General features: G+C 42.5%; 1 protein-coding gene across 22 annotated transcripts in view; it reads left to right on the forward strand.

The window, feature by feature from the left end:
- The window catches only part of FOXP1 (forkhead box P1), a 526,973-nt gene that overhangs the window by 256,044 nt on the left and 260,590 nt on the right, over positions 1-10,339 (forward strand). The gene's annotated exons all lie outside the window — the stretch shown is intronic.

The raw sequence follows: 10,339 nt of genomic DNA on the forward strand, positions 1-10,339 counted from the left end.
GAACCACTAGCACCACCTCTCCATCTATTTTAATGAGACCCCAAATCCCCCACTCCCACCTCCAAAATCTGCTGTGTACATATGATTAAATTAAAGGAAATTGAATTGTAGGTTGCCTATTATGTTATCATGTCATCAACTTGCTAGAGTACTAGTATACAGGGGAAGTGTACCCAATATGCCCTTCCCTCCAACCCTTGTTTCCTGACCATAAGCCTTTTAGCCATTTTATAAGGGAATTAAGCAGAAACACAGTGCAAGGCATTTGTATGTACAGTAGCAAGTTTCTTAAGTTTCCTTCTTGCATGTCACAGCTTCTTAGATACACCTTGGAAAAGTTAGGAAAATAATGTTTTTTTGAGAAGTCCTTTACTGGTGGCAGACAGGACACCTGTGCATAGGGAGTTCGAGTAGTTCAAGGTCAAAAGCGGTAACTGGATTTTGCCTCCATTGGTTTCAGTAGAGTAATTATAAGGTGTTCAGACTTGTTTTGATAGAATGTTTTATTTCTTTAAAAAGATGAACATATATTAACATTAACAGAATAATCTGTGTCATCCTGTCTTTTTTTTTAATTATTAAAAAAAGGGCAATTTTCCTCAGCTGCAGACCTGTCTACTTGAAAATCTTTTCTCTATTCTAAAACATATATTTGTTTAGGGAGTTTTCATTGAAGTGTACATGACAATTACAGCTGTTCATTAACAAAATTGGGTATTTGTTTTAAACTTTAACCAATCACTTTGATATGCTAATTATGGTGTAATTTAATTTGAGCCCTGTAATGATGATGCCGTTATTATGGACATAAATGATGCAGTTAAACTGAGAGTAATCTCATTTGCATACTGTACATGCCAGTAAATTAAGCCCTTTCTTCGTCTGCCTCAGCTTTAATTTTCCACTTCTTTTCACACAGCGCCTTTTCAGCCACTCTCTTATAAGCCCACTTTGTAATAGTCCTGATGACTGTTTGATGTGGAGAGTTGGTGCACCACAATAATGCAAGACACAAGATGTAACGTTTAAAGGATTCATTATCTTACTGAGTGTTCCCTTAAGAAGCTGGGATTAACAGGGGGGTGGAAGTGTCTTTTCAGTATTCAGCATTACAGGCTTCCAGATAAACAAATGCTGAGTCTTTTGGTACCCTTGCCATCTTTAAAAAGCACACACATGTGCAATGAACCCTCCTATACTGTTTTGTTGTACTAATCCTGGGATTGAACTGTTGCATATTAACTACTGTAGTAACCATGTATGTATGGAGTTGTGTAGAGTGAAAGCACTATATGTTACATTAGTAATATAACCAGGCAAATTTTAAAATCAACTATATTCAGAATGCCATCCTGGCCTACATTAGATGGGCATTCTAATAATTATCTTTCTATCTACCTATTCTACTTTTTTAAAATCTGATTTTATTCTTTTTTGATGTTGACTGGATCAAACATTAAGGTATTTTAAAGAACATTTCGATGTTAAGCATGTGTTCTAACTACTGCTCATATTGACATCTTTGGAACACATTAGAACAAAACACAAAGGTGTCGATTTTTTTATTTATTTACTTCTAAGATTGATATACTGCATAGCTAACCCATGGATTAGTTTGCCATATAACAAAATACAATATGGAGAAGGATGCCTTGAAATTAAGAAGTCTGATTAGTTTTATTTATTTTTCTTTTGCTTTCTTTCTTGATAATATTGCTACATTGTTAACTGTCCATGAAAGGAAACACCATTTTTCCTTGGAGGACCGGTATGCTGCGAGAGGTTTTTGTTAGCTAAAGATTATTATTAGGCTTTTGGAAATCTTGTCTTGAACAACATCCCATGACCAAAAATAGTTTTGTGCTGTTGCCTGTAAACATTCACATTAGTCATTTCCTGGGTGAATCGTATAAAAAGATTGAGCAATACTATACTGCCCCCTCCACCCTTTTAAATAGTACACAGTAAACAAAAGAGATGTTCCGTACTTGGTTTGCCAACTGTCTGTTATTTAATGGTTCTTGCCTGCACGTTAGTTTAGTTTATGTGGCTTCCATATTGGTTTCATGACAGATTGGTTTTCCAGTACTCTATTTCATGGGAAGCTAGCCTTCTGGTGTTCCTACTTCAGATTCAAAAGCAATGGAGTGCTGTTTCTCTTTGATTCCATTGGGTGTTCACTCCCCACCTTCATTATGGAACAAAATAATTGATCTCAGAATAGCTTTGTTATATCCTTGGGACTTGTGGCACCACAGTTTCCAAGGTAATCTTGGAAGATTTCCTTAAGAACCTAAAAAGAGCCCTGCTTAGTGAGGCCAAAGGTCCATCTTCTCCACCATCCTGTGTCCTCAGTGGTCAGATGCCTCCAGAAGCAGCACAAGCAGAACATGAATTGTGTAGTCCTAACCCTGCTGTTGCCTCCCAGTAACTGCATACTGCAGCTTTATATTGTACACACCATACATTTCAAACACATTTTAAGACACCCTCCGCAACAAAATGAATCCTGAGATATGTAGTTTGTTCAGGGTGCAGGAAACTCTAGCTCTGTATGCGTGGATAAACTACAGTTCCCAGGATTATTGTTGTGTGTTTCTTTTAAATATATGGTGGATGTGTAGCCTTGATCCTTGGACCAGTAGCCATGGGCAATCAGGAACTGCATGCAAATGAGTGAATGGATTAGCAGAGGATGGATGGAACTTCCTGATTTTTTCCTGAACCCAACATCCAAACCAAGCAGGCTCCTGGTGGCAAGAACCCCACCCACCCACAACACCAATGTAGCTCTTCATCCATCACGTGGGGCAGTCATTGATAGGTCTTCTTGAATTTGCCTAGATGCCTTTTAAAGCCAACTAAACTAGTGACTTTAGTGGCTCTTAGACATTCTTGGGGCAGGACAGGGTAGTCTTTTGTGGAATATTTCCACCTTGACACCATTCAATGACATCTCTACTTCTTAACTGTATAGTGGATATTAATTTTTTTTTACAATATTGTAATGCAGTAATGACAATCGGAAAGCTCAGAAAGCAGCCTTGTTATCTAGGCTAGTAGTTGTCATGTTCTATTCTAAGAACTTGGTACCAAACACGTGAAACCCTCAGGACATTTTCTTCATCCAGTTGCTTGATTCTATCTTACATAGAAGTAAGTGCAGCTTGAAAATTTCTATGGCCATTTACATTCTCATCCTGAGTTTCCCGAGATCTCACAACTGGTGACTGCATCCTATGCCCAATAGTTCATCTTATTGCACTCTGTGCACTCCAGCAATCTCCATATACCAAAGCTGAGCTGGAAAACCATAGATGTAAAAGCCACATCTGTCAAGTAAATGTATTAGCCATTTGCAGAAGAGGAGCTGTTGGCTTCAGGTTTTCGACAGACTTAAGTATCCTCCTCGTACTTGATGGCTTCTTCTCGCTTTTCTACAGGATAATATATATCTACTTCCCAAGAATGGCATATTGCACTGAGAAAGGATTTAGATGGTAGCACCTGCAAAATTATGTTGTTTTGCCTAATTTTCTCTCTTTATTTTCATTGTCCAGTATTCAGGCAGATGAGATTCCTGATTACATTAAAAAGGGACATAGTGACTTCATTCTTGTTGCCTTCTGAATCAAGACTTATTTATTGCTTTTTTTTTTCTTGCATTAATTTTAAATCTCATCGAAGTTGGGAAAACTGAGCCATGGTGCAATAGGCCACAATCTAACATAGGATTAAATAACCCAGGAATAGGATCCACTCCTTAGCTGAGTTTCACCTCCCACCCCCAGAGCTTTGTAAATTTGGATCAAGTTAGCTAACTGCAGACCTAGATATGCTGCCTGCTTCCCACCTTCAGATATCCCTTCTCAGGTGGGAGATTGCCCAGGACTGAGCAACTTCTTGCCTGAGGAGGAACGCCTTTAAATGTGTGGGTTGGCTTGGCTTTCAGCCTGAACCATAACTTCAAAGCTCTCCTGAGGCAAGACTCTGCTTAGTGCCAGAGGCCAAGAACGATCCAATCTGCACTTTCGAAGGTCTTCCTCCTCAGGTGGAAGAGGTGTTTTTTATCTGTGTACAGCTGATTCCCCCCATATGATTCAGTTCCCTCTAATATAAAATAATTCCCCACCCCTGTCCCATAGAAGCTAAGCTTATACATTCATAACTACATACACACACATTCTTCCTATGTTACCCTTGCCCCTGTCTTTTCTCTCCTCTGTTGAAATTTAGGTTGTCAGTTCCTTGGGACTGGAACATGTATTTTTCTTAGGTTCATAAAGCAGGGATGGGGAAAATTTAGCCCTCTAGATTTTATTTGGCTACAACTCCCATCATCCCTTATCCTTGGCTGCAATTAATGGGAATTTGAGTCAAATAGCATCTGGAGGGCCACGTTTTTCCTATTCCTACTGAAAATTATCAAGAATGACACTACATAAATCAGGTGTGGGAAACCTTTGGCCCTCCTGATGTTGTAGAACTACAACTTACATTATCCCTGGCCATTGACCATGCTTGCAGGGGCTGCTGGATGTTATGGTTCATCAACATATGGAGAACCAAAGGTTCCCCACACCTGACATAAATTATTAACTGCAGTGAGAGATAAACTTCGGACACTTCCAAAGCCCTTGACCAACGGAAGGACAAGTGAAATGATCTGTCCACAAGACCTCTGCCAAGTGCTTAGGTTTTGGTGGATCTAAGATAGAATATTCTACAACTTGGTGAGAGCTAGCTGTATAAAATGTCTACATTCAATATAATAATTAAACTTTGCCAACAATTTGGGATAGACTGTTTGCAATTACCAGGTGGGGAGATGTTACACTGATGCACCAAATAGATCTGTGGAGCTTTTGGAAGAATAAACCGTGGTCATAGACGTTTTGCAAAATTAAAAATTCCCTTCCATATTAGAATTAGAGTGTGCTGTACGGCCATTAAAATGAGTTTCATGTCGTAGAATCTGTGTCAAAGGGTCAACTACATGTGATGAAATGGCAAGAACAATTATTACTCCTCTTTCAGATCAGAGAGTGAATCATTGCTGTTAAAGAGTGTGAAAGTGACTATTTGGACTAGAACCTTTAAAAGCCTGTGGGTGGACCGGGCAGGGGAGGGGACACCTCTTCCCTCTGACCCACTCTAGAGCTTTAAATACAGGCATATCCTGGGAGTTTCCAGCATTGCTGGCAGTTTTCTTCACTCAGATTTCACTCTCATTTGTAGTTATGTGGTATTTCCATTGTTCCCCTTCAGGTTGTTTTTCATTAATATTGCTGTAGGTGGTGATTAGTCACTGGGAAGGATTTTTGCCCACAGGCAGAATTGGGCCAGGCCACATTAGACCTTTTTATATACAAATGTAATGTAGTCCGATAAATTCTAAATATTATTTTCTGTTGTATAAGTTGTAATTAAAGATCCATCAGTACCATTGCTACAGAATCTAAAACTCTTTCCCATTGTCTAGGTAATATTAGAAGATCCAAGAGATCAGGGGAATGTGTGGTTGCAGCACTCCCAGGTTGTCTGAGGGGGCCACCAGAGCACTTTGTGTCATGGTGGACCTGCAAATCAGGTCAACTGCCCATAGGTGGTCCCACCCCTTGGGCTGCTCAGTGACTGGATTTTTGTTCTATGTCAAGCTAGACTTGGTGACTGTAACAAAGTAAGTGGCTGTGTTAAACCAAAAAATGCCTCTGTGCAGTCCGTTGCCCCCATGCTTAGATAAAGCATTTTTAAATGGGAAGCCAACTAATTTTTTTTTGTTGTTTCATTTATTTACCGTATTTTTTTGCTCTATAAGACGCACCAGACCACAAGATGCACCTAGTTTTTGGAGGAGAAAAACAAGAAAAAAAAAATATTCTGAATCTCAGAAGCCAGAACAGCAAGAGGGATCGCTGTTCTGGCTTCTGGGACAGCTGCGCAGCTTGCATTCGCTCCATAAGACGCACACACATTTCCCCTTACTTTTTAGGAGGGAAAAAGTGAGTCTTATAGAGCAAAAAATACGGTAATTATCAACCACCCCCCCCCACCACCTTCCATCTTACACTTTTTGGATCAGATTGATTATTAATTAGGATAAAGTGTTTACTGTCTCACAGTAACCCTCTCCATTTCTTCCTGGAAACAGTAAACAAGTTTGGAGAGCAACTTCCTCATTAGCTGCCTCCAATTCCTTTTTGAAACAGCACGGTGATCCTCAGTTTTCTTATGGGGGTATTCCAAGCTAAAGGCCCTGGAGCACTTGCTCCAATTATACCGTGGATAATCTGATGTTGGGAAGATAGAAGTTTCAGGTTACAGAGCCAAGCTTGGGTTTTGCAAGATCAGTTGGAGATCCCAAGGAAGTCATATGCTAGTCTGACGGAGTCCCGAGTTCAACCAAGCTCTTATATATCTCTGGAAACAGAACCTGAGAAATATTACTCCTAAAGAAATCTGTGGTTAGAGCTCTGAACTATAATGTCTTTGTATGGATAGCCTTTGACTGTATTTTATGCTTTTTGAAATGAGAACTCCTAGGAAAGTGAATAGCTTCAATTTAGGAATGTCAGCTAATTAAAACCCCTCAGTCCTCTCACGTTCAGAATCTAGTAACTCATCCACCTCTTCACATATGTTTCTGGAATTCACCCTCACACTGTAGGTTTGACAGGCTTGGGGGGCCATGAGAACTCCTTGGCAGATTATCCACACTCAGGGTTGTCATAGCCAGAGAACATAAGAAGAGCCTGCTGGATCAGGCCAATGGCCCATCTAGTACAACATCCTGTTCTCATGATGGCCAATCAGATGCCTGTGGGAAACCTGCAAGCAGGACCCGAGTGCTAGAATGTTTTCCCCTCATGCTGTTTCAAGATAATTGAATACTTGCGAAGTATTTAGAAGCGTTCCTGACTCAATGACAGGAATCACTGTCAGAGGGACCCAGGTGCTGGGTTATAATATGCTCACCAGTGTGGTGTAGTGGTTAAGAGTGGTGGTGTGATGGCCTGGGATTCCGATTCTGAGAGTGAACAGGAGGAATCCCAGCCGGCACAGGAGTCCCCGCCTCCAGGGCCGGCTGAACTGGGGCAAGGCCTGGATTCTGAGGAGCCTGCACCTGTGCCGGATCCTCAGGAGCAGGCACCAGGTGAACCCATTCTGGCCCCAGAGGTGGTTGAGGACTCAGTGTCTACAGGTGAGTCTCCCCTGGGGCCCAGTAACCCTTCAGCCTCTCCTGAACTGCAGAGGCTTAGGGCAGAGAGGCGAAGGGAACTGGTTTCTCCCAGGAGGAGTGCTCGCCTTAAGGCCAGGAGAGGCGGGGCTCCTGGGGGCCGGGACCGCCCCTGGCCTTAGAGAAGATAAAGGCCAGTCAGCCCGGTCCCAGGTTGCGGGAGCAACGTCGTCATTGAAGAGCTGTTTCGGCCAGCATCCAGTCCTGTTCCTCCAGTGTTCCTGTTCCCCGCCCGGCTCCCTGTTTCGGACCTCACCTCGCACTTTGTGGACTATCTCCAGGCTAGTGACTCAGGACTGAACTTTGACTACGGTAACAGTAACCTTTCCCCCGGGACCAGCACAGGTGGACTCGTAATCTGGTGAACCGGGTTCGCTTCCTCGCTCTTCCACATGCAGCTGCTGGGTGACCTTGGGCTAGTCACACTTCTCTGAAGTCTCTCAGCCTCACTCACCTCACAGAGTGTTTGTTGTGGGGGAGGAAGGGAAAGGAGATTGTTAGCCGCTTTGAGACTCCTTAGGGTAGTGATAAAGCGGGATATCAAATCCAAACTACTCCTCCTCCTCCTCCTCTTCTTCTTCTTCTTCTTCTTCTTCTTCTTCTTCTTCTTCTTCTTCTTCTTCTTCTCACCCATACCTGTTTATTCACAAAATGGTAGGATATAATGTTCTGCAGAACTCATTGCTTTCTGGGTCCTTGCTTCCTTCTCGTCCAGGCTAAAAGCCATTTTTTGGAGTAATGCCCATGTGCTTTGGATGGGTAATTTTCCAAATAAACCTTAGTTCCTGGTTTCAGCATGCACTGTATAACTTTGGTAATCTTTCAACCTGAAGTTGAGGGTTTTGGGTTGTTGTTTTTTGCTGGGGACAGTGCTAGAAAAGACAGACATAATGCATATGCATTTTCCCTTCTCAGTCACAGTACCTACCACTTTATCACAGCCTCTTGCATTTCACCATGTGAAATTTTTAAGAAACTGATAGTTAGGAAGTATTTCAGGACAAGGCTTGTTGCCTGGAAAAAGGGTCCATACCACACAATCCCAATGGAATAAAGTTTGCACAGGATAACTTAATGTTAAACCCTTTATTTCAATAGCAAAAGAAAATATGATATTTAGTTTTTTTCAAAAGGAAAACTAACATACCTTTTTTTTTTAACTGAAGAAAAACCCAATATATGCTTGAAGTGACTTGCCAGGTGTGGCAGAACTGCTACACTAGCTTCTCTGTAAGCGGTCACTGTTGATTTTCAGGAGGAGTGGGATGAGGTGGCAGGAGGACAGTGCAGAGTAAACACATTCATTTCCTTTTTCTAATATGGTTTTGTACTATGTCTTGTCTTGTTATGCATTTTCCCTGATCCTCATATGATGCAAGTTTGTATAGTCTGAAGCAAGTTTGTATAGCCTGAATAAATTGCCTTTCCTTTTGGTACCTGGAGGTGTGATTAGCCAGCTCTAGTGTCTGAGGAAGCTGAAGGCTCCAGTACTTTGGCCACCTCATGAGAAGAGAAGACTCCCTGGAGAAGACACTGATGCTGGGAAAGATGGAGGGCACAAGGAGAAGGGGACAACAGAAGACGAGATGGTTGGACAGTGTTTTCGAGGTTACCAGCATGAGTTTGACCAAACTGCGGGAGGTAGTGGAAGACAAGAGTGCCTGGCGTGCTCTGGTCCATGGGGTCACGAAGAGTCGGACACGACTAAACGACTAAACAACAACAAAGTGTCTGAGGAAAAGAGCTGTAGCTCAGTGGTAGTGCATCTACCTTACATTCAGAAGAACCCAGTTTCAATTCGTGGCATCTCCTGGTAGGGCTTTCTGGAATTCTGCCAGTCAGAGGAGACAGTACTGAGCTAGATGGACCAATTGGTCTGACTCAGTAGAAGGCAGCTGCCAATGGCCCTTCCTATTTCACTCTTGACTTGCCATTAATTCACTTGTGGCACTTCACACACAGACATATTTCTTGTTAGTAATGTGGTCTTGGGTTTTAAAAAGGGCAGGAGCTGGGTGAAGTCTATTGTGTGAAATTTTGCCTAATATTGCATGACACGACATTTACATTTCATGGAGGACAAGAAAGGCCTAGGACAAAACTCTCAAATTAAATTTCCTGAATGAGCCAAGGCTGAAATTTGAATGTGTGGGGTGTTTTTTTTAAATATTTTGGATGGAAGAAAATAGTCCTTCAAATGTCATGCTGTTCATTTGTTTAGCCATTTTAATCAATGAAATTAATCTAAGTTAAGGTCAAGGATTCCCCCCTCCCCCAGTTCTCACAAACAAGTGTTGTTGTTGTTGTCAACTCTGGAAATTATGGAAAATGGTAAATACATAATCAGTTTGGCAGCCAGTGAAGGGGCACTTTTGATACCCAGTTCTGAAGACGTGTTAGGGTGTGTTCCCACCCCAAGGTCCTTCCACTTCCACCCATAAAAAAATTCTTGCTCATCTTTGCAGGAGGGAAATTCCTACTAGTGAAGAATAGCAGAATAATTATTTGTAATCCAGCATTGCAAGCTTTCCTGCATGTAAAGCAGCAGTCTGGAAAGTAGGCTTGTTGGCATGGAAGGACCCAGCCTGTTGTTTGAAATTAAGTCCTTCCCAACCAGCCCACAAAATAGGGCTGTAGGAGATGTGCTAGCTGGGAAGAGCAGTGCTATAAATAGCAGACTGTAGCCCTCCTGTGCGAATGGATTGTCAGGGACTGGCCGGACACCAAGGGAAGTGGGGCTGGACTCTGACTCAAGAGAGGGGAGCAGTGGTGTGTGGGCACCTGTACCAGCTAGGAAGCAGGAATCAGAGACAGGGGAAGCTTCAGAGCCGGAGGAAGAGGCAGACCAGGCAAATGAAGGGTGCTTCCCCACCCTCTCTTGCACCACTGCCTCCCAGAACCAGGAGACAACTGCAGCCAGAAGAGCAGAGGCAGCTTCTACGCAGGCGTAGTCTCCAGCTGTGTTTTTGCTACCCACCAGGGGAAGGTACATAAACTGGTAGAGGGGGAGTGGTCCCCTGTTGCTGTGACTGCTTCATAGAACGCGAATCTGGGAATAGCTTCCCAACCGCTAGATTGGTGTGCATAAATATGCAGAACTGT

The sequence above is a fragment of the Podarcis muralis genome, chromosome 2 (assembly GCF_964188315.1).
Source record: "Podarcis muralis chromosome 2, rPodMur119.hap1.1, whole genome shotgun sequence".
Taxonomy (NCBI): Eukaryota; Metazoa; Chordata; class Lepidosauria; order Squamata; family Lacertidae; genus Podarcis; species Podarcis muralis.